The 24,986-nt window shown below is 49.5% G+C and overlaps 1 long non-coding RNA gene across 3 annotated transcripts; it reads left to right on the forward strand.

Moving 5' to 3' along the window:
• Positions 1-385: 385 nt before the first annotated feature.
• Positions 386-6,475, forward strand: LOC106729749. 3 transcript variants are annotated; one of them, XR_004322113.1, is made up of 3 exons: positions 386-1,049; positions 1,225-5,433; positions 6,159-6,475. It is a non-coding gene; the product is annotated as an uncharacterized LOC106729749 (long non-coding RNA). The 3 variants fall into 3 exon arrangements; XR_004322114.1 differs by having other exon boundaries at positions 386-842; positions 993-1,049; positions 1,225-6,475; XR_004322112.1 differs by having other exon boundaries at positions 1,225-6,475.
• Positions 6,476-24,986: the final 18,511 nt, after the last annotated feature.

The raw sequence follows: 24,986 nt of genomic DNA on the forward strand, positions 1-24,986 counted from the left end.
TGCAGCGATGTGGGGACCCTGGGCTCCCTGAGCAGCCCGGCAGACACACGGTTGCGCTCACACACTAAAATTCTCTAACCCAGGCTTCTTGTAACTTGTGTATTCAGATGCTGCTGCCACGAAGCTATGAATCTTCTGATTTTTGTCACATTCTTATAAAATTAAAAAAAAAAAGTTATAGGTGCTCTTGCTGACTGAATTGCGGAAGTAATTTCTCATACAACTGAAATCTAAAATTTGGTAGCAGCCTCACCCAGTGGGACAGGAAGCAATTTATCAAATCGCGTTAGTCTAGTCACCAATCAGGAGCCTGCTTTGGCCTGGTTTTTGTTTTGTTTTGTTCTGAGATCAGAAGGAAGACTTCCAGCTCACCCATTTGGCAGGCTGAGGTTCCCAGAGCGGCTCCCCTGGGCGCTGGGCCTACAGACCCCTCGTCAGCAGGAGAGGCCTCCCATCATGTGGGAAACGCAAGCTGAGCTGTGCGCCACAAGCCTGCGCGGAAGGCCTGCGTCCGTCAGGAGCGAGATCTTTTAGGATCTAATCTCCTTGGGGGCCTGGTGACCTTCCCGTTTCTCTGAGTTCAGAACATCCAAGAGGAAGCCTTTTGCCTTTTTGAACTTCCAGTTTGGAAGCCCCTGCTGAGAGGCTGTGTCTAAATTTCAGTTTGTCCCCTGGGGTGCAGAGATCTTGGGGTCTTTTGGACCTTGCCTCTTTTTGTCCCTTGTGGGTTCTCGTTCCTTCATTTTCAGCCTATTTTCTTTTAAAATAAACCCTGTGGTAACCGGGTCTCTGTCAAGGGCAAAAACTCACGTCCCTGTGGTTCCCCAGTTGGAAAGCTCGGGGTAAGGGGCACTCTGTGGAAGCGGCTGCGTTGATTGTCCCCTCAGCAACCGGAGATTGGGAGGAACCTCGTGTTGGCCAAAACATCAAGGCTTTAAAATAGCTTCCACTGGAAACGTTCTTTCTTTTATCTCCCATGCTTCTTTTCACAGGAAGACTAAAGTCTATACGAAGAGGACATCGATGGAGAATTCCTCCTGTTCTCGGAGGTCAGTGGAACTCAGCGGGGTCAGGTCACGGGGGGCCGAGAGGGGGTGACCTGATGAGGGGTGGGGGCACAGCTGTCTTTTCCTGGCCAGCGGGGGGGCGCCTGGTCTCCAGACAGGTGGGCAGTCCGCGCGCTGCTTTCAACGCGTTGAAGATGACATCCTCTGCGTGTTCCAGGCGGGGCGACGACACACCGGCACTTGAGGCAGGAGGAGCTGGAGGCTGTTGGGCATCATTTTGATGGATTTATCTACATTTCTCAGGGCGTCCCCCAGGCACGGTCTCTCCGGGAGCTGCCTGTGAGTCTGGCTCAGTGTGTGACTTCAGGAGGCGTCATTTCTGCTCCTGAGCAGTGGGCAGAGCTCTCCCCCGCCCCCGCTGTCCCCGCTGGCTGGGTACACAGGCACGATCACAAGTGACATCAGGCACAAGTGATGTCAGAGCCAATGGGCTCGGGGAGGACAGCGGTGTGCAGGGTGATGGGGAAGCTGTTCCAGGTGGCTGTGGACCAGGTGAGGGGAGAAAGGAAGATGGTAGGAGTTCTTGAAGGTGGGGCAGATGGGGTCGGAGCTCCAGGATGATACTCCAGACTGCCCCTTGCCCTTCAAGGAAAGGTCTGCTGCTTGGTCCCTCTGGCAAAATGACTCTTAGCAGCGGGTGGGCTGTCCAGTGCCCAGATGTCCCCAGCACGTCACATTCTTTCTGGTGTCAGGACACAGAGTAGGAAATTCTGGGGGTTTTAAATATGAAAACTATGGGGGTCTTAGAGCCTTGCATTGTGTGCCTGGTGGTGGGGGGCAGGGCCACATCTTGGGGCAGGGGCCACTCGGCAGGGTGTTATACAGACAGACTGGCGTTGCATTCAGTTCTATTAAACATCTTTATTAATGACTGGGAAGTGGGGTGTAAACAGGACATTAATTAAATGCCTGAGCACTAAATCGGGAGGTGTTGTGAAAGATGGACGGATCACTGTATCATTTACTTGGTGGACAGACCTGGGATAACTCAGTGGGTCGACTGATGAAAAAGTGGAAGATGTCTCTGTTGACAACACTATTTGCTCTATTCGTAGCAGGCCGTTTGGCTGGCCTTGTTTCACAAGTACATCCTCATACCGGAGGCCTTTTTAATTACGTTAGTTTCAGAATGATGAGCATCCTGTCTGTATGCTAAAGGTCCAGGTAGAGAGACTGAGGCGATGTAGACAGAAGCAGGGATGGAGGACAGCAGGCGGTGGGCGAGGTCGGCTACCTCAGCCGTCTGGAGACCGCGTCCTTTCTCCTGGCCCTGGGGGAGCATGGCCTGCGTGCGACGGCCGCACCTGTCCTTCCCCAAAGTGTCCCGCCGACTTCCCTCTTCGGAAGAGTGTGGTGAGAGCAGACGGGGGGCATAGCCTGCTTGTTAACCACGCTGTGGGTTTGGGATCAGGGGACCTGGATTTTAATCCTTGTTCTGCATTTTTTTCTGACTAGATAGCCTTGAGGAAGTCATTTAACCTCTCCGAGCCTTAGTTTCTTTATCCGTAGAAGGGGGCATAAAATGGAGTGATCCCAGGTTAAGGCTGCAAGGATTAAGTGAAGTGATATTCTTGAAAGAATTCTGTGAACTGTGAAGCCGTCCAGTCAGTATGACATCGGACTGATTCTCAAAGACTGAGGCGTACCCTCCCTGCTTGGGCGAAGTCTTCCAAATAGTTATCAGCAGAGCGGCCAGGAACATTTAGAAATATGGACAGGAAGTGCAGTCTGGAAAAAATGCTAGTAAATACTTCGGGACAGTAGACGATTGGCCGAGTTTTCAGTTGGCAGAATCAATCAAACTGTTTTTCAAATGCTTGGTTTCAACAAACTAGAGTGAGTTTGCCAACCACCTTTTCTTTATAAATTTTGGTTCCTTTGTTTCCGCTAAAATGTGATCCACAAGTTCCTGATTCATTTACACTTAATTCACTAAAAGGCTATTTGGTGGCAGCCATTAGATGTTCCAGAAACCTGCTGGGCCCACTGCAAAGGGGCTTTCCAGATTTCTTCTTTCAGGAACGTTACTAGCCTGGTGGACAGAGTATCCGGGTATATTTAAACATCATTTGGTCAACATCCTAACTTAAGAAATTCTTGAATATACATATATATTAAAAAGATGGCTATTCAGCATGGAATTTATTGCTTGACTCCTACAATGCATTCCTCCTTCTAGCGGTCCTGGTAAACGAGCACTCACGTGGCAGTGTGGGCTCGTCACAGCTGACTGTGGACTTTATTACAGGAAAGCTGCATTGGGGACCACAGCTTAGACGTGGGCCCCCGCGGGGCTTCCCGCTACCTTGCCCTCCGTGGGAGGGTGCCTGAGCACGCTGTGAACAGCAGAGCCTGAAAGGGGCAGGGCCCGTCCAGCCCCTGGACCTGCCTGCGGACCCGAGCCGGGGAGGGCGTGGGGCTGTGTTGGCAGTTCACTGGCACTCACCCCACCTCTCTGCTTCCCATGGAGGGAGGAGGAATTAGGATGGAGACAGGAGTCTGGAGAGCGCACTCCAGCAGTGCTCCCTTTGGGAGGTGAAGACCTTTCCCCTGTGTGGAGAGGGCAGGGGTCAGTACCCCCCTAATTCACAGGGGCTCCGGCGGTGACGCCCCTCCCTGCAGCTCATGCGTCTCCTCCACGTGCACCTGCTGGGCTCTGTCTCTCTGCCGGAGGCTGGCTCAGGGCTTAGGCGCCCTTCAAGTTCAAGAACATGGGTGAGGAGCCCAAAGACAGACCCTCAGTGACCTGTGGGTTCTACCTCCTGAGCTGTGCTGGGGAGGTTGCTGAGAAGTGATGTCTGGGGGCTCGAAGCAGAGGCAGGAGGGGAGAAAGGAGGGAGCAGAGGGCTTTGCCAGTGCTCAGCACCTACGCCCATAGGCGTTGTCCGAGGAAGCTCTCTCTGAGGTGGGACCGCTCAACCAGCAGGACTGCTCTAATGGGTAGGGCTCAATTCCCGCCTTTTAATACAGCGCCCCCTCCCCGCTCCCAGCCTGGGGCTGGAGGGTGAGAAGGAAGACATGCTGCTGTTCCTCGTTTGCTTTCTGGATATCTGTGCACAGAACGCATTTGACAATTTCCCAGACTTTCCTGTCCCAAGGGTGTGAAGGAGAGACTTCCGCGGTTTCATCTTTGTGATTCCAAGTGAATCACGCAAGCAACTTTTCTATGTTCCTGTTCCATTTCAATTTCCCAGTGGAAAAGTTCCTAGGGTCCCAAACCAGAAAAGCAATGGAGGAGGATATTGTGGGAAATATATAACTTCCATGTAAGTGAAAGCGTTGCGTTGGTACCCTGAGCTCAAGGAGACAAGGAAAGCCAGTTGGCCCATCCTTGCCTGAATCCGGGCGTCAGTTCTGACTGATTCAGACCAGAAGGTCAGGGCCAGAATGGGGCGGGTGGGGACTGTGGCCACTCTGGGTTTTCTTCAGTCCATCCCAGGGGTCCCTTGAGCCTCATGTCCCTGTGGCGTCCCTTGATTGCCTGGAGCTTCTTGTGATTAGCCTGGAGCTCATCCTTCAGCAGGTGGCACTTAGGACCAGGAGGGCAGCCCTCTGTGGGCTTAATGCTCTCTCACAAGTGGTATGAACTGGCTGTCCCAGCGCGACTGGCTAAGTGTGACGCCCCCGTCAGAGCAGACGCTTCGTCTCCACTAGATCATATACTTCTTCCCAGTTTATTTATTTTTATTGTGGTAAATTATACATAGAACAAAATTTACCATTTTAACCACTCTTAAGTGTACAGTTCAGTGGCATTAAGCACAGTCACGATCGTGCAACTGTCCCCATCATCTGTCTCCAAAACGCTTCCATCGTCCCAAACTGAAACTCCGTCCCTGTTAAGCAATGATTCCCCATGTTCCTCCCCCCAGGCTCTGGACCCACTTCTGCTCAAGGTGGTATCAGCTCCTGAAATTTACCCCTGTCTGAGCTGGGTGGCCAGAGCCACAGAGCACACATCCTGCTCAAGGCAGGCAGTCTTGGCAGTGATTCGTGGCACCAAGTGTTAGAAGTGTCTGTCCTGTGCCTGCTCACCCCCTGGCTGTCCTCTAGGGACCTGGGTCCCCACAAACCCTGCTCCCACCCAAACTCCTGCCCAAAGACAGGTGGTGGCCCGGCCAGCAGTGACCTATGTCTGTTTTGCAGAAGGGCCTGGAACCATCAGCCTCCTCTCTCAGGACTGTGGGAACCACCTGCACCAGTTCTGAGAGGCTGAGGTAGAAACTGCAGGAGACTGTGAGGTTGTGGGGCTTCCGTAACAGATGGGATGTTACACAGACTGGCTGGGATCAAGCACCACACACCAGGTGGCATAAACAACAGAAATATTCTGGAGGCTGGAAGTCCGAGACCAAGGTGTGGGCAGGTTGGTTTCCCCGAGGCTCTCTCCGCGGCTCGTAGATGGCCGTCTTCTTCCGTGTCTTCACGTGGCCTTCCCTCCTTGCTTGTATATTATTTTTCTTCTGATGAAGACACTGATCTAGTGACCTCATTTTAACTTCATGACCTCTTTAAAGACCCTGTCTCTAACTGAGGTCACATTCTGAGGTGCAGGGCAAGGAGGTTAGGACTTCAATATATGAATTTTGGGGAGACATGCTCAACCCATGACGAAGACTCTGACTGGGGGTCCCCTCATGGAAGCTGCCAGTTCTCAGGACACCAGCTGGGTGAGGGGAGAGTGGAGCCAACTCAGAAGGAAAACAGAGATGCCATGTGCGAGAGGCCCTGGGACCCCGAGGGAGCCTGGGGGAAGCATATGCTTCCACGTCCGAGAGCTTTCAGACACCAGTTCTAGAACATTTCCGTCCCCTTGGAGACACTGAAAAGGGCCCTCACACGTGCAGCCATGGAAAAGGAATTGCATTTGGTCCATAGAAATGTGCTTAGTTGGCTCTTTAGTTCAAAATACGGAGTCTCCTCAGATGCCCCGGTTTTAATTTGTGTTTGTTATGTTGCACTTTGGAATCCTGGTGATGAGTGACGTTTGGCAAAGGCTCCAAAATAATTCCGCTTCTATCCACTTTTTTTCTTCTGAAATTTAGTCTTTCAGCCAAACAGTGTGGTCCTCACCCTATGTTTGTTAAAAAGGTTAAGGAAATGTCATCCAACCTACAGCCAAGACAGGAGCTGTGATCAACTGGAGGGGACTCAGAGGGCATTTTCCAACAGCCTGGCGCAAACAGACTATACCCCACACGTACCGGGGCAGCCAGCCCTGCTCCCCGAGGTGCTGCGGTCAGTCTCCAAGCGTGGGGGCTGAGCCCCTGTGCCCCGTCCTCCTTCCTCCCCCCACTGTGTCCCGGTCTCCATCACCCCTTTCCTCCCAACACCTCGCTCTGCCAGCACGGACTTGGATCACTGTTTCAACTTCCTTCTGAAATAAATCTTCTATTCGATTTCAAAAACAAAAACAGCTAGTGGAAAAAAATCTATATTCGAACGTTTATAAAGAAATTAAATTTTGTGTTGCTTTAAACAATACAGAGCATTCTAATAGCAGAGCAAGAGATGAATAAGAGGCAGATGTCTGTAGGCAAGTCTTTAATTCATAAATGAGACTGATTGAACGTATTTTCGGGGAGCATTTTCTGTGTCATTCTAATTATACCGCGTGCTTAGCAAATTCATTTTTCAAAGACAGTTCAAAGGCAAATGGCATTCTGGCCCTGCTCAAATTAGGTGTATACATATACCAACAACTTCCAAATGAAGAGATTGGGCATTAATAAGGTTTTACCAGCCGTGGCTACAGGCAGGATTAAATCAGCTGTGTTTGACCTCGACAGCACTGGACACAAGGAGATTCATTTCAAAGCAGTGTGACTAAAAGCTCTCTTTTAATGCGCTACGTCGTGCAAGATTTTCAAATGCACCTAATTTTAAAACGGGAGCTTTGCCAGTGAGACTCCAGACCCTTAGCTTACACTTTAGAAGATGTTTTCTTTCTTTCTTTCTCTCTTTCTCTCTTTCTCTCTTTCTTTCTTTCTTTCTTTCTTTCTTTCTTTCTTTCTTTCTTTCTTTCTTTCTTTCTTTCTTTCTTTCTTTCTTTCTTTCTTTCTTTCTTTCTTTCTTTCTTTCTTTCTTTCTTTGTTGCAAAACAGACGTCTTTTTGCTGGAGTGTGCGGGTAGGGGCCAGGCATCTGCAGGCGCAGGCTGCCAAGGGTGGGGCACTACCAGTAGCCAGAGTGGCCTGCAGGGGACGAGTCAGGATGACCCGAGGGTCACTGCCAGGCCTGCTCTGTCGGCCTCCTGCTTTTGTACTGGCAAGGATGTCATCATTTCCTGATTAAATTTCATCTGGGCCTGAAGGTGCTAACAGGGCAGAAGCCAGGTACCAGCGACCGTTACTCGGGGGCTCTGGGCTTTTGACCTCAAGGAAGACGAGGGACATGATGCAAAGACTCAGGCTGGGATCTCGGCCCCGCCACCCTGTAGAGCTACTCAAGGGCCCTCTGGGAGCCTCAGCTTGTGTCTAGCATGTGGATGCTGTTCAAGAAATGATCACTGTTACCATCCTCATCCATTTGATTTGGATTTATTCCTGGCTGGCTACCTTCTCTATTTCCCATTTTCCAAGGTTGTGGGGTGTGGGCTCCTCCCCACAGGACAGCCTCCCTGGCACTGAGGGGACCTGCACAGGAGTTAGTTATGGCTGGATCTTGCCCTGGTGCTGGCTGTGGTTTATCTGAAATTCCCTGTACGTTGGGTACAGACAAGGCCGACTCCGAAACCTCTTCTCATTCTGAAAGTCTGTAGGAGCCCTGTAGTACATGCAAATTGCATTTTGAAAATTGCTTCCCCTGACTGAACATTTATTTAGTGCTGAAAAATAAATTGAAAGTTAATCAGTTAAATGTTCTCTATCTCGGTCTGTAGAGAACCTCCAGGGTCCTGGGCTGCGGTTTTGTCTCGCCATGTAGATCCCTGGACATTTGGGTCGTCTCTCTCAGATGAGTCTCACCCGGAAAGATGCTGTCGGTGCAGGACCGGGGGTGGCTGTCTCATCTCATGGGGGGAACAGAAGACTGCCGTTCTTGTGATTCTCTCTAAAGATTTAGAAAATCGAAACCCCAAACCGTGCATAGCCTTGTCCCTTGAACGTAACACCTCTGAAGAAACAAAGCAGGAAGATTTGGTTTCCGGAGCTCAAGATGAAAGACCACTTCATGATGGTGGAGTTTTAAAGGTTTGAGGAGCTGCCTATTCCATTCTGTACTTTGAGCTTTGACATTAAAATCTGGGGACAGCGATGTCCTCCAAAGAGTCCCTTAGGGTCACCCCTGGGACCAAACCTTGTCTGGCTGGATGCTATTCGACATGAAGCCCCCGCATGCTTTGGATGTGGCACCTGTGAGGGAAAGAGGGGGAGGGAGGGTGGGAGAAGGTGCAGCAGCCTCTCAGCCTCACGAGCAGAAGCTGTGCTCCTGGACCGTGAACCAGCTCAGCGCATTGTCCCCCCACAGCACCAGAATGGCGTGCCATTCACGGGACCATCCCACGGGACCTCAGCGCTATGTGGGTTCTTGAGTAATGGACCTCTGCTTCTTAGGAATCCATTCTGGTTCTGGAGAACCATCACTATTGTGGTTATAGTGCCATTGAAAGACAGACAAGAGACGTGATAACCAAATTGGCTGACTTCTCTGACCCCTTTTGTGGAAACAAGTTTGCATCAGTTTTGTAGCTCCCTATCAGAGATCAAAACTAAGTAAAAATTTGAGGTACAAAAGGCACCTGATCTGGAATCAGACCTGGACTTACGTCGTTATCTCACCACTTAAAGCTATGCAGACTTGGTCAGGCCAATTAACTTCTCTGGTTCTCCGTTTGCTCATCTGTCAAAGTAGAATAAAATAGGGCCGCAGATTTCCCTGGACCCTGTGAGAACCGAGTGAAGCAATGGGTGTTCAATGGTCCTTATAAGCTGGTAAGGGTAACAGGAAAGCCACAGGGTGGGTGGGTCTCATTTTGAACCCGAATGATGTTTACTCAAAGGTTCAGACTACCCTGGAGGATCCATGGGTGGTCCCTGGACAGGAAGACCAGCAGACAGCTTTGCAGGGACCCATCTGAAGGGCTAATGCACTGAACAGGAGAGAGGCTTCCTTCCAGGTGGCTCCCGGCTTGTGCGGGGTGCCCGCAGGGCTGGCAGTCTGTGCTCGTCCTCGTCCTGGTCAGCAGCTCAGCCAGCAGGGCTCCCACACAGAGAGCGGTCAGCGAGCGAGAAGCAGCGCCCTTGGTGCAAACACGTGCACCCTCTAATAGGAAGCAGCGTGGGACATTCTCCAAGCTGCTGAGAGGTACCGGTGGGCCAGGGGCCAAGGGAGGTGGCTGCAGGAGGGAGAGGGGTGGGTGGAGGTGCTTCGTGGCCTGGCAGAGCTTGTTTAAGAATCTGTCCCCAGGGAGGACTCAGAGGGTCTGGGGCGGGGGTGGAGGTCTTGCAGTTTCAGGGGCGGCACTGCAGCAGGACAACGGAAATCCTGACGCCTGCTGTTTATCATGGTCCTCCTTGCAGACCCCACTCGAGTGGCCTTGGGAAGCATGGTTCCATGACAGTTATTTTTTATTAACATCCGCTTCGCAGAATACTGTCTTCCCTTCAAACACGTGTACATGTGTGTCCTTGTTACCGACTGAAAATGCTAGCTTTCCTGGTAACTCACAGACATCGAAATGGCCATTTTTTACCTAACAGGACCGGGGAGGGATGGGGTGGTTGCACTGCAGGGTGTTCGGAGGGGTGGGGTTCTCCTCTGTCTTAAAGAACTTGTGATCTGGTTGGGAAAATAAACACTATACACGAAAAGGTAGCAAATATACGTTTTGAAATTCAGAGAAGGCTGGCAATCCAGAGGAGGCAGCACTGGAGCTGCTCAGCCCAACGTCTGGAAGTCATCCTTACCAGGGAGGAGAGGTGCTCCCTGGGGCCGGCTGCCCCTCCGCGGGGAGAGGAGGAGGCCTGGTCTCCATCTCCTGCGCACGGAGGCACTGTTTCCGGAATTCGGATAAAGCTGCAACAAGCTCTAGTATATTACCTTTGAAAACAATACTGTCATTTGTTTCAAAGCAAACCTGAGGGTCAGCACGTATGATGCCCGTGCAGTGGGTAAGACCATGCTGGCTTCATTTATAGTTTTCCCTTTCCCTCCCTAGCTCCCTTGGTGTATATTTAATACTCACGTTATTGCAGCGCAGCCTGGATGAGCCACTTAGGATCCTTTCTGTTCCCGTTACACTTCCGTCTCTTATTTAAGGATGATAATTCGCCTAGCAGGTCCTCATCCGCCTCTCTCCTCCTCTGGATTCTGAAGGCGATGCTAATCGGCTCTCTCCTCACAGCTGTCTCAGCATCCCAAGTGGTGCCAGAACATTTCTGCAGTAACGGCCTCCCTCTTGTCCTCAAATCCATTTGCTTTCTATTGGACCAGGACTTCTTGGATCATTACTTAATGCCCAGATTCCCCTGCCCACCTCCCTTCCCAAGAATTCAGGTTATTAGCATAGGGTATTATTTGAGCCTGATTTTCTGGGGGTAATAAATATGGTGAGGAAACAGGAAGCTTGATTTCTCCCAAACAGGCGTTTTTCACTTCTGCATCTGTTGTTTTAGGATTGTGGGTAGGTCACTGAACAGAGAGCCTTGTGTGAGAGCAGAGAGGCACGTGGAAGGGCCCCACCACCAACCGCCCAACCACTGCCTCCTCCCTCTCCTGCCTTCTCTTCATCTGAGGAGGTCAGGGTCTCCACCTCCCAGGGCCGGGACAGGGCCTGGACCCCCCTTCCCCCCTACACACACCCCTTGTTCCTAAGAAGCTACGGCTGGTTTCCCTTGGAAGCAGTCCTTCCCTTAATTGTTGTCTGGGGCTTTCTCCCTCTTTGAGCGCGTTGCTCATGTTAAGACATTTCAAAAAACTGTTTGCTGATTGCCCACCGCCCCACAGACCCCAGCTCTGCCTTCCCACGGCTGCTCCTTCCTGGCTGGGATTGTCTCAGGGTCCTGTGCTGCTCCAGGCCGTGACCGCAAAGAATGGAAAAGGGAAAAATGAGTTTGTTAGAGTGGAACCCCAAGCTTGGCAGCCGGGTGGCATCCCTATAATTGAAGTATTTATGTGTCTAAAGATTCCAGCGTCGTCTGCAAATAAACGCGTGCGCGCGCGAGCGGAGCTGTCACAGCGGGCAGATGCCGGCTCGTGGGCCCCCCGCTTGCAACCTTGCGCTGTGCTTGGAGCCCTGGAAGGATTTTCTCTCCTTGAGTTCCCATTAATTTAAATCAAAACTAAAGTTCACCGTGTCTCTCTTCTGCTGGTGACATTTTCCGCTTCACCCGTTGTCAACCTCATTTACCATGTTTCTGCTCAGCGGCGGTCACCTCCGCGGAAATGGCAGACCTGGAACAGCAGCCCCCTCCCCCCGCACCCCTCCCCCTTCCTACTCCCTTCCTCCTCTCCCTCCCCTGTCCCACCACCGCCTCCTGCCTCCCGTCCTCCCCGCAGCCAGGCCCTGGTCCAGGTGTGGGGCCCAAGGTGTAGCCGCTCACCTGGCGTCCCTGTGGACACAAGTGACGTCCAGCTCCCTGCCTCTCTCTGTCCTTCGGGTGTTTCCGAAGACTCAGACATTGGGAATGAGCTGAAGCGACAATCTGCAGTGGAGCATCCCCCGAAGGTGGGCGGGAAGGGCCAGCTGTGAAACAAAACAAAGAAGGGGTGGTGGTGCTCCACCAGTGAAGCTGGACTGACAGCCGTGGGCCAAACTCGGGCCAGAATTATCTTCTAATGTGCAGGGACTTGTCAGTAGTGAAAACAGTGTCTGGAGATATGATTTTAAAATTCAGATTTCTGGCTTCTCTGTAAGTATGGGTCTGTCTGCCCATGCGAGCCTGTGTTTCCTCCTGGAAACCAGCCGACTGGCCTTTAGGGGGCTGACTCCCCACCCACCACCCTCCCCAGCAGGCGTCCTTTGCTCAGTCGTGGACCTGACCCATCCCTTTGGACACTGAAGCTTCAGGCTCCTGCCCCGAATTTGGTAATACTGGGCTCGTCGCCTGCTTGCTGCCCTTGTGTGGAATTTAGAAGAAAAGCTTGAACACGTGATTAAAGCCCATTTCATTGCACACTCGAATGTTAGATGTGACCCTTCTCATTATGAAGACTTCTCATAATGAATAATGCCCTGGCAATATCTTCCAGATATGAGACAACCAGGAGCCTAGGTTTTCTTCATAAAGTCAAATATCACACCTCACGCAGAGTTCATTGAATTCAACAGCCGTGTGTTCACCCCCTGCTCTGGGGCAGGCACTGTGGGTCTGTGACTCTGTATCACTGGAACATGAGTTCTATGGGTCAGGAACCGTGTCTCACCCACTGCCTCACCCCAGAGCCTGAACAAGATAATTGATACCACCTATTTTTTTTTAAATGAAGTACAGTCAGTTACAATGTGTCAATTTCTGTCATACAGCACAATGTCCCAGTCATGCATATACATACATATATTTGTTTTCATATTCTTTTTCACTAAAGGTAATTACAAGATACTGAATATAGTTCCCTGTGCTGTACAGAAGAAATTTGTTTTTTATCTATTTTTATATACAGTGTTTAACATTTGCAAATTTCAAACTCCCAAATTGTCCATTGACAGATGACTGGATAAAGAAGTGATGGTATATTTATGAATAGAATACTATTCAGGGATAAAAAAGAATAAAATAATGCCATTTGCAGCAACATGTATGGACTTGGAGATCGTCAAAGTGAAGTAAGCCAGACAGAGGAAAAAAATACCATATGACACTGACTTTTGAATGTTGAGTGAATGAGAAGACAAGGGGGAAAAAGCAGAGGCTCTGTCTGGTTGAATCTGAAACACAGTTGGAAGAGCAGAGGAGATTTTTTCCAGTAAAGGTGAGAGTGAGGCAGGGTGGAGGGCCCCGTGTGTGCAAAGGCCAGGAGGCTGCAGAAAGGAGGGCGTGTGTGGGGAACAGAGAGGGAAAGGGGCTGGTTACAAATAAGGGAAAATGAAACTGCAGGATTGGGCAGTGGCCAGATCCTTGGAGCTCACACACTCCTTCAGGGACTTTGGGACAGTGGTCAGAGGAATATGATAGGCACAGGCAAGAAGGAGAGGAGGCAGAGTAGGAGAGAACTAACCCAAGGTCCAGGATTTTTTAACAAAAGGGTGAGGAAGCAACGGTCGAGAACCAGCAACAGACAGGGCTGAAGACATCATTTCAGCGCCCCTGGCCCCAGGACGGTGCAGGGAGACCTGCCTCTCGGCGACTCAGGCTGCAGTTTGGACTGGATGGTGGTGTCAGACAGACCTGGACGTAAGTTCCTGTGCTGATGTTTGTCTAATCTTGGGAAGATTCCTCATGTCTCTGAGCCCAGGTTTCCTTATTTGGAAAATAATACTAACTTTGCATGGTGCTGTGAGGGTTATGTAAGATGATGTATATAAACCTGACCGTTGTGATAAGAAACACAGAAATGATAGCCATTACTTGTTTCTGGAGTGTCCTACCTGCCCAGACCTGCCCAGAAGACGAAAGCTTCTCAAGGCCTTTCTATTCCTTGGACTCACTGAGCACACCTGACCAGACAGGTCCAAGTCATCCTTCCAAAAAACACCTTTTACAGATTAGGTTGGAAAATCACAAAAGCAAGGTGTTGGTTTGTAGGGCTGCTGTACCAAAGTCCTACAGACAGGATGGCTCAAAACACCAGAAATTCACTGTCTCAGCTTTGGAGGCTGGAGGTTGGAGACCACGATCTGCAGGGCTGGTTCCTTCTGAGGCTGTGGGGCAGGTCCTCACCAGGCCTGTCCCTTGGCTGCTGGTGATTGGTGGCCGTCTCTGGTGTTCCCCGGTTTGAGGAAGCCTCACCCTGATCTCCGCCTTTCTTTTCACAAGGCGGTCTCCCTGTGTGTGTCTGTGTCCAGATAAGGACATCGATCACACTGGAGTAAGGTCCACTCTAATGACATCATCTCAACTAACTGCATCTGCAGTGATCCCTTCTCTAAATAAGGCCACGTTCTGAGTTACTGCAGGTTAGGACTTCAGCATCTTAGGAGGATACCATTCAATCCATAACAGCAAACACGATGAATAAAGATTTAATAAGCTTGCTTGCTTCCTTCCTTCTTTCCTTTCCTTTCCTTTCCTTTCCTTTCCTTTCCTTTCCTTTCCTTTCCTTTCCTATCCTTTCCTTTCCTTTCCTTTTTCCCTTCCCTTCCCTTCCCTTCTCTTTTCTTTTCTTTTCTTTCTTTTTTCTTTTCTTTTCTTTCTCTCCTGACAAATGGAGACTCTGTGTCACTTGTTCTGCTGTCTTCTTCTCCACCCTAGCTCCATCGTACACCTGGGTGCCCCTGGGGTACCCTTGATGGCCTGGACCCTGGCGTTTTGATTCTCTTAGTCCCAACAACACCTACCCCGCTTCATCGTGGCCACCTGATGACAGTGTCACTGCAGCGTCACCGGTGTACACGTCCTTCTCTCTGGCTCAATGTGCTGCTCCCGCTTTAGTGAAACTCTGTGCCCATTTCCCTCTCCCTCCAGCCCCTGGCAACTACCATTCTACTTTGTGACTCTACGAATTTGGCTACTCAAGGTCCCTCATATAAATAGAATTATACAGTCTTTGTTTTTTGTGACTGGCTTATTTTGTTTGGCATAAGGTCTTCCAGTGTCACCCATTTTTAGCATGTGCTAGATTGCCCTCCTCCTTAGGGCTGAACCATATTTCGCAGTGTGTCTGCACCACATTTTATCTGTCCATCCCTCCACTGCTGTACGCTGGGGCTTCCACCTCTTTGCTGCCGTGAAGAATGCTTCTAGGACCATGGCGTACAAACGCCTTTTCAAGATTTTACTTTCAGTTCTTTTGAGTATATGCTCAGAAGTAGAATTGCGGGGTCCTATGGTGATTTTTCATTTTTAATTTTTTGAGGAACGGCCATGCTGTTTTCCACAGAAACATCACCATTCTGCATTCCCACTGGCAGTGCCCAGGAGTTCCAGTTTTTCATCCTTGCCGACACTTTTCATGTTGTGGTTTGTTATTGCTGTTATTAATAGTCATCCTAATGGGTGGGAGGTGGTATCTCATTGTGATTTTTATCTGCGTTTCCCTGATGGCTGAGCACCATTTTACGTGCGTGATGATTACCCGTCTGTCTTTGGAGAAGTGTCTATTCAGGCCTTCGCGCCTTCTTGGCGCTCTCTGAGCAGCATTTGTCAGGCCTGGTCTCGCCTTTCTTCCTCCCCATGGGCTCCCTGACACCAGGCTCTTCAAGTTCGCCTCCACCCTTGGGCTCTCTCCGGCCTGCATTTCTAGCGCATCCTCTTCTACCGGCTTCGGCATCTTGTGCTGCCTCTCAGGTCTCCTTTCCTTCACGCTCTGCTTTTGCAGGGAGATCTTATACCTACACCTGACTGTTTCCATCTCTGAGCACCATTTATATTATGATGACCCTTAAGTTTAAATTTCCCCAGCAGCTTCTATGAATTCCAGATGCATATTGTCTAATTGCCCGCTTGACATTTCCACTCACGTATCTTAAGAGCACTTCATCACGCTCAGAACTGAGCCTGTGCTTTGCCCCCTCACGTCTCTCTTCCCTGTGGATTTTCTACCTCGGTAAAAGGCACCCTTATCTGTCTGGCCTCCAGAAACCTCAGCGTTATGACATCTTTCTCTTCCTCCCTTCCTCTTGACTCTTGAGGATTCACCTTCTAAATATATTAATGATAATTCTTGCATGTGTGTCCCTTTCGTCTCCTTCCGTCCATCCTCATTGCCACCCCGCGTGTCTGACTCTTACTGGTGTCCTCTAATTCAAATCCCATATTTGCTCTTTTATTTTATGCACCACATGCATAGTGATCGCTTTATAATGTACATTAGATCATCTCTGACTATTCTCTAAAGTCCTTTGTGGGCTCCCTGTGCTTGAGTCACATCCAGTGTTGTGTCTCCCACGAGGTGGGAGGCTGGGGGTCCCACAGGAGGGTGCAGGACTGAGCTTCAGGGAACTCCGCCCCTGCAGGTCTGAAAAGTGGGAAGACCCAGGAGAAATCAAGGCCAGAAAGGCAGGAGGAAGACCAGGAAAGGGAAGGAAACTGAAGATGGGGAAAACGTGCTTTGAGAAAAAGGAGGTGACCACCTTGTCCGATGACACTGAAGTGTGCGGAAGAGTGAGGGCTGGACGCTGTTTGGAGCAAGCTGAGGAACGAACATGAGGCCAGGAAGTGGAGGCAGTTCTTCCGAGTTTTGTGGAAAAGCAGAATTAGAGGGGGCGTTCGTTTGCTGGGACTGTTGTAGCAAAGCGCCCCGGACTGCGGGCTGAGACACCAGGAACCTGATTCCTCGCAGTTCTAGAGGCCAGGAGTCTGAGAGCAAGTGCCAGCAGGTGTGGTTTCTTCTGAGACCTCTCTCCTCGTCTTGTGGACGGCCGCCTCCTCCCTGGGTCCTCACACGCTCTTCCCTCTGTGCCTCTCAGCGCCCAGATTTCCTCCTGTAAGGAGCCAGTCCCGTGGCATCAGAGCCCATCCTCCAGCCTCATTTTAACTTGAGCACCTCTTCGAAGACCCTGGCTCTGAATACAGACACATTCTGAGGTCCTGGAGGTTAGGGCTCCACCATGGGAATTTGCGGGGAGCACAGTGCAGCCCATGGCAGATGGGGAGTGGGATCCGGGGCACTTGCCACGTCCAGGCTCCTTCTACATAAAAATTTGGGGGCTGATTTGGCTTTTTTTTTGCCTAAGTTACTCACTTTTCTTTCCCTAATTCACCCCGCATCATGTAGGTTCTTTGACAACACTTTTCTGATCTTTCAAGCTGAGGGTCTCCCCGCCAGTGACTCTCTGTTTTCCCTAGTTCACTGTAGCTGTTTGCCGTCATTCACTTCTGTTTCTTTGATGGGGGTCGCTCTCCTCATGGACTGTGAACTCAACTGTAGGGCCCTTACGTGTTCTGCTCACCGTCACATCCTGGGGACACAGCCTAGTGCCTGGCACGTGGTAGGTGCTCCATAAATATTTGTTACGTAAATGACTGATTGAGGGACAAACCCAGCGTGCTCCCCGGTAAACATTTACTTTCATTTTCCGTACTTCTAAGAGTATATTCCAGAGGTTCAGTGACTCATGCAAACACATAGAAAAAGGCACGTTTAGGGTAGAGGTAGGAGCGGAGGCAGGAGGCTCCTTTGGGAACTGTCTGTCGATTACACATGTTAACTGCCCTGCGATCCACCATCCTTACACCGAGCCCGACACCACGTTTCTCAGCTCTTCATGTATTTGAAAGGTGTTATCACATACATTTTCCCCTCCTCCACATGTTCTGTAAATATACACTAAACTATTTCAACTGTAAAGTTACTACTTTGAGGTTATACTCATGTTATTTTTCTTAAAATGTTCACCCTACCAAGGCGTTTGGAGTCAGACCCTCACTCCTTAGCTACACTGTGACTTCAGCTCTTGCCTCCCTCACCCACTCCCTCCTGATCGCGGGGCCTTGAACTTGCTGGCTTTCCACCTAAGATGCTCCTCTCCCAGCTCTTAGCCTCCGCCCTTCCGGTCATATGTGAAGTGACCCCTCTGTAGAGAGGCCTTCTTGGACTTACATGTTTAGGGGCATGGCCTCCCTGCTGTTCTGCGTTATCTGTGGCGTCAGACGGTTAAACTTTCCCTCGTCACCCACCTACCACCGTCCGTGTGGCGCTCACTCCTGTCTCTGCCTGCTGTTCGGCCGTTCGCTTCCACTGCTTGGGGGAGCTCCCGGGAGGGCTGGGCTGTTACTCTCAGGAGCTGCTGAATCCTCAGAGTCCAGAGAGCAAATGGCACAAAGCCTCGGATGGGACATATTTGTTCAACGGATGAAAACATTTTTAGGTGGGCATTTAGTTCCCTTACAAGAATTCAAAGAACTGGAAAATTAAAGTTAATTTATAGAAAACAAAAGCAAAAGTAGGCTTTGACTATTTTTTTTCACGGGGGTGGGTGGTAATTTGATTTATTCATTCATTTCTATTTGGAGGGGGTGCTGGGGATTGAACCTGGGACCTCGTGTGTGTCCAGCATGTGCTCTACCACTTGAGCTACACCCTCCTCCAGGCCTTGACTCTTAAACTGAGCAAGTGTTAAATGAATATAGATATTTTATGAAAGGGAGACCTAGGAGGGCAGTATGAAAAGCCTCTAGATGTGGAGAAAGGTCAAACCACGCTTCTCGGTGGAGCCGACCAGCAGGCTGGGTGTCCGGAAGCCAAGAGATGAGCATGGAAGTTGCCGTGGACTGAACTGCGTGCCTCCCAAATCCACGTGTTGAAGCCCCGCCTCCCATGCGATGTGGTTTGAAGGCTTTGGGAGGTAATGAGGTTCAGATGAGGCCATGACGGTGATGGAATTAACGCTCTTGTAAGAAGAGGACAGAGAGCTCGTCTTCTTTCCCTGCCCCAAGTGAGGACACAGGGAGAAGCTGGCGGTCTGCAAGCCAGAAGGGGCTGTTGGCCTTTCAGCCTCAGGACTGTGAGGGCAGTGTCTGGCGTTTAAGCTGCCGGGTCTGTGGTTTCCCATCACGGGAGCCTGAGCTGACTGACGCGGTATGTCTCGTGAAAGTGGTGATTCCACGTGCTGGAGCTCATTGAAGACAAGGAAGGGCGTGCGCGCCTGCTGCGCGAGGCTCCGGCAAGGCTCAGTCTCTGCCTGGTCCATCAGAGATGTCAGATCAAGTCCAAAGCACGATACAGATGAATCAGTAGCTTTTCCAGTCTCTCAAGGAGACAGCAAAAGCAGAGCACAATCCTGTTTCACCATAAAGATAAGAGAGACCCCCTCTCGCCCTCTCTGGACACTCCCGGTATTCTCCTTGTGGGGGCGGGGGCAGCCGTACTCTCAGCTTCACCTGCCCCCTCTCCCTGCCACCTAAACCGTCTGCTCTTGACGAAGTGACCATTAGAATTTGACATTCGGTCCCAGAGACTCTCCACGCGGCCTCACCCCTCTCAGCCGAGCGAGGTGCTCCTCACGGAAACCAGGTGCTGCTCTTTGGGTCCACAGGTGAGCCCGGTAAGCGGTTTTCTCAGCTCCCTCAGGCAGTAGCCTTTCTCAGCTTCTAGGGCTTTCCGTGCCTGTACCGTTCCAGTGGCAAGAGCCAACCGTGACTCAAAGCTCCGTTGGTCTCTGGTCCGTGTCCTGGCGCATCCTGAGACGTTCTCAAGCTTAAAGTGGAAGTCGAGCTACCGAAGCAGCTTCGGGACTGGCTGGACGTCAAGTCCTACAGTGAGCTCCCGAGGGGCCTGGGGCTGGTTCTCTCCAGGCCTCGTAGGAGTCCAAGTGTGTTGCCGTCACTGCCTCTTTGGGTGTTCATGGAGAACAACATTCGCTTGCAGATTTGCAAGAAGCTTTTGGACTTCCTTGTTAAGTGACCTAGCGGTCTACCGTGCACATCCATTACTGTGCGTGAAACATTGAGTCCTATTCAGTGTATTTTCCTTCAGACTGTAAAACTAATCTGTGGTCTCTCCCACACTTGTGGTAGACATTACTAGTTTCCAAGAATAATTCCAGCTCTCTTCCCCTTTCCAGAAACAGGAAGGCACCTCGTCTCAGCCCCTTGGAGCTGAAAGGCAGAACCAGTGTGTGACTTGCCATGTTTTCTTAGCCTGTCTTGGCTGACCCTGAAGGCGTGTGTTGGAACGCGTGTGTCACAGATCAAAGAACCCTGGATTCTGTGCCACCTCTTGTTGGAGAGTTGTCCTCCATCAGAATGTGCCAGCCTTGGTGTGAATGAAAAATTAAGGCTTGTTTTGTTAGGCACCTAAAATTTGGGGTTGTTGGCTACAAAGCTATGGTGGTTGATAGAACATCCTTCCAATGTTTGGATGTTTTGCTGAGGGTCTACCCACTCCTGCTTCTTTCTGTCATTCTTCCAGTTATCTTGTGCTGGTAAAGCTCGTGAGTCAAAACACTCTCGGTCAGGTACAGGGCAAATAATGGAAACCAAAGTACAGCGAGGGACTCCAAGTTGGCTTTAGAACACTTAGCCTAGAAAATACTGTGGAAAATATTACCCAAGTAGAAATGGGAGCTATGTGGCCAGTGTTTTCTCATTTTCTCATAAGCTCAACTCAGCTCAAGAGGAATTTAAAGTCATTCAAGGATTTAACATCACTTCTCAAAAAAGACGGGGGAGAGGGGTCGGTAGATGATACGTTCTCGATGCACAGGGGAAAAACTCTTGAACGTAATTCGCCCATTTCTGCTTTTGTCCACGTCCTCCACACGGAGCAGCTGCTCCCTGAAACTCTCGTCTTTGTTTTTCATCCCCAAACCCTCAAGATTCTACACCACCTGACGCTCTCCAGGGCGGCGCTTTGCTCAGGGGGGTGTGTGCCCTTTTCCTCTGCCGTCCTGTGTGTTTAAAAAATTCTTTTCTTTTGCCAGCTGTTACTTGCCTTTCCAAATGAAAAAGAAAAAGCCTTCACATGCTCACATACATTCATAACTTCCGTCTCTGTTGGATATGAGCACAAGTGTCAAATGACTATGCAAAATTAGCATGATTTATTCGCTAGGATAGGAAAATCCAAACTTCGGGCAGACCAAAGCAGTTTAGAGCTTGGGTCTCGGAGTCCCTCCAGCTGCGGACTTTTGCTTGCTATCGGTGTGAACTGGGCAGCAGGCAGACCCTTCTGGATATAAGTAAACACATTTGTAAAACACAATGGCTACTACTACCTGCCCCACAGGACTATGAAGAGATTTTTAATGAGATGGATAATCCACGCAAAGGGTTTAGGGCAGCGTTTGACACATGGTAAGTTCTCCGTAATTACGGACTCTTTCTCCTTCTCTTGGGCCCTAGGCCAGCATATTTTATTCTTCTCTGTCATCTGAGAAGTACTCAAGTGCATTAATTCACCCATCCTTACTACATTTTGAGCTAGGGTTTGTAATGCTCACTTTGCAGACAGGAACACGGAGGAGGAGGGAGGACAAGGAAAAGAGACAAAGGGGAGGAGATGTGGGAGTCTGGGGGGTCAGTTTCTCTCAGTTCAATGTTAATTTGCGCTGAGCTAGCTTCCTGCCTCCGCTTTCCTCGAGACTTCCAGTCAGCAGCCCTTTTCCATATTTCCAGGCCAGACAAGGCACTCAGGCGGGAGGTTTGTGTTCCCTTAAGGATGAACAGGAAACAAGTCCGGCACAGCAAAATCAGTGCGGTCCAGCCATCCCACTGAACTTGACTGATGGGATCTGAACATTTCCGAACATTCCCCGTATGTCCAGGAGATGACTAGCATCTTCGTTTGTTCCAGCTGTCATACCGAGACGCCAAGACTGGGCAGCTAAAACAGCGGACGTTTCTTGTCTCTCATTTCCGGGGCTGAAAGCTGGAGATCGAGGAGCCGGCAGGGCGACATCCTCTGAGGCCTCCCTTGTTAGCTTGCAGGTGGCCGTCCTGCCGCTGCCTCCCCGCACGGTCATCCCTCTGTGCATGGGGCCCTCCACCTCTGTCTGTGTCTTAATCTCCTCTTTTTATAAGGACATCAGGCACATTGGGTAAGGGTCCACCCTAAAGGCCTCACATTGATATAATTACCTCTTCAGAGACCCCCACCTCCATCCTGAGGAACTGGCGGTTGGAGCTTTAACACACGAATTTTGGGAAAATACCATTTAACCCACCACAGCTGTAAGGTCCAAAAACACTTTGTCCACTAACTGATGTGTGGACATTTTGATGCATAAGGAAATTCATTGTTTCTGATGCAAAAGGCTCTGTGGAAGTCGAATAGCACCAATGTGAACTTAAATCTCATCTCAGGGAGCAGAAACTCACTGTTGATGTGATGGGTGCTGACTTAGGAAACTATGGGGAATGAAACTCGTTAACGTTCATCCTGGTTACGAGCTAGTGAGGAGCTGATGATACATTACTAGCTCAGAAAGGCAGTTCAGGAAGTTGAACCCATGGTGATTTTTTTTTTTCTGAATTGACTATTGTAAGTATGACTTAAGAAACTAACTAATAATGCTTAAAGGAGAAAAAACACCATTCTCTGAACCCAATTTAAAGAAAGGAAGCTAGGGCAGTGTTTCAGGAGGACATACTTTAGTTCACAGCATATTCTAAGGCCAAAGTGTTTCAAGGTGCTTTGGCCTCAATATGTCCAAGGATTGTTTGACACCATCTTTGTAAGAACCTCTTGGATATTAAAAAAAAATCCTCAAGCTGCTTTATTCCTACAGAGCACGATTTCACAGTGCTATCAGCTATTTTGGGCTAGACATTTCCTTCTCTTACTTTCCCCTTTGAGAGCAGAAACCAGAACCCCAGGGGCTCAAGCTCTTATGAAAAGCAGAGGGTCCCAGGTGTGATGGCCAAGGTTGAATGGGAACATGGCTTCCTTTATTCCTTTTTCAGCAGGTTTGGACTGGAATGAAGACCAAGGTGTGGCTGAGAATGCAGTTCTGTTTCTCCTCATCTGATTGTCTCACTTTCATGGGAAGATCTTCAGTTTTAGAATCTGGCCCTCTTTGGTAAAGCGGTGAAAGGTGGGTGGAGCACGTGTCTCTCCTCTTGTGAGCAGAGAGCAGGCGGGTACGGGCAGGACCGGGTCTCACAGAATCAGGGGGCCTGGGCGTGGGGGACTGCATGCATTTGGTTGTTCCTGGACCCCGGGAGGAACGGTTTGAACTGTTGGCCACAGAAGATGGTGATTTCTTTAGACTCAGTTCTTGTAGTCATTTATAATGTTGAAAGTCATCTTTGGTTCTGATAGACAAAGTTTTCTTTTTAAAAATCATAGCCAGGTTAGTCCATTTGTGGGGATTTTAAAGTTATTTTAAGCACTTCTAAGTAATGACTGTAAAACACCTAGCTTTAGGAGAAATAATACTCATCTTCCATGATTCTTCGTAAGAGTTATGCTAGCTGGCAGCCCCTAGCCCTGTGACTCTGTGGTCCCAGCCTCCTCCTTCTTTCTACCTGATACCTCATGGGTCTCACTCTGTCAACACCATTAGTTACCATCTGTGCACAGGACTCTTCCTCCTGACTTCTAAGTTCCTCAGCCTCATTCAGTCGAACCCTTGGAGTATTGGATTGCTTAAACTGGATGATCTGCCTCCAGTGCATCATTACTATAGAAAGCCTGCGAGTTCTCACAGATGGTGTTTAAGGCATCATTCAGTTCCAAAAGTTCTAAACTCCACTGTCCCATCTCTGTTTTGTCCCACGAGGGGACTGTAACCCCCTCACCCGCTCTTTGATCCAGACGGCTTCAGGGTTCTCTGACTATTTCCTGGGCTTCTCTGTCTCTCATATGCTGCCAAATGATGCCTGCGTTGTTTTCTATAGCACATCTCCTTGTTTTCTGCCAACGAAGGCTTTATAACGTTTCCAACATGAGTAAGTATCCAGTAGCGGAGCGAGCAGAGCACTTGGCGAGTCCCGATGTGTGAGAGAGTTTGCGAAGCCTGTTCTAAAGCTTCCCTGTTTCTCTTTGCACTGTCCTAGGTAAGCAATTATTTCTGCCATCCTTTCATCATTTGTCTCCTTTCTTGGGCCCCCTGAGGCTTGCAGCCAGACATCCCGGGCGGAGACAGTCTCTCTGGATGGTTGTCTGTAGACTGTCAGCGTTTCCCTGGGAAGGGCTGGGGTCCATTTTCAATTCAAACAACCAAACCAGAGTAAAGTTCCTGCAATACTTCTGGCCCATAAACAGCGCGCCTTCCTTGGTTCACTTCCTGACACCTCCCCAGGCTGCTTGGCTTTTTGCAAACATCCTTATTGGCTTCAGGAAGGGTGGGAGGCAATTGTTTAGTTGTTCAAGGAGTTTTGAAGTCTCTCCCATCGGCCAGCAGTTCCTTCAGGAAGTAGGACCAGAACAGGCACAACAGAGGAGGTGAGGCAAAGAGCATGAGGGAGCTGGATGCAAAGATGAAATCTTGCACCCAGGCGCAGAGCTGGGAAGGTCCGGTAAAAGCAACTGCGTTTCATTCCTAACGGGCGTGTTCATGTTGAAAGCCTGGGATCCACTCTGCCGGTCCCTGTTTAGCTCACTGCACCAGCCTGCTGGAGGTGCATCACTTCAGCAGGGAAAGAGCCACGTCTTTATCAAAGGGTGGAGGCAGCCCCTTGGTTTAGACCATTCTGTATGGCTGCATGGTGTGGAGACCTGGGCCGGCAGGAGAGCATGTTGCATCAAGAACAAGAGCAGGTGAACAAACCTGCAGAGAGAGACAGACCCTCTTTTCTTCTTTCCTTTTTCAAAGGAAGAGCAAGGAATGAAAACCAAATGAATTATTGGAGGGAATTCTAATTTGAAAAGATACATGCACCCCAATTTTAATGGCAGCAGTATTTACAATAGCCAAGATATGGAAGCAACCTAAATGTTCACTGACAGATGACTGGATAAAGAAGATGAGGTATATTTATACAATGGAATACTACTCAGCCATAAATAAGAGTGAAATAATGCCATTTTGTTGCAACATGGATGGACCTAGAGATCATCATTCTAAATGAAGTAACCCAGAAAGAAAAAAAAATACCATATGATACCACTCATATGTGGAATCTAAAAAAAAAAGACACAAATGAACTTATTTACAAAACAGAGACAAACTCACAGACATATAGAAGACAAATATATGGTTGGTGGGGAGAAATGGGGTGAGAAGGGATAAATTGAGAGTTGGGGATTTGCAGATACTAACTACTATATATAAACTATGTACTATTTATGTACTTTATGTATAAAATAGATAAATCGTAAGGTCGTACTGTATAGCACAAGCAACTATATTCAGTATCTTGTAGAAGCCTATAAAGAAAAAGACTATGAAAAGGAATATGTATGTCTATGTATGACTGAAACATTTTGCTCTACACCAGAA

Source organism: Camelus ferus, chromosome 8 (genome assembly GCF_009834535.1).
Source record: "Camelus ferus isolate YT-003-E chromosome 8, BCGSAC_Cfer_1.0, whole genome shotgun sequence".
Classification (NCBI taxonomy): domain Eukaryota; kingdom Metazoa; phylum Chordata; class Mammalia; order Artiodactyla; family Camelidae; genus Camelus; species Camelus ferus.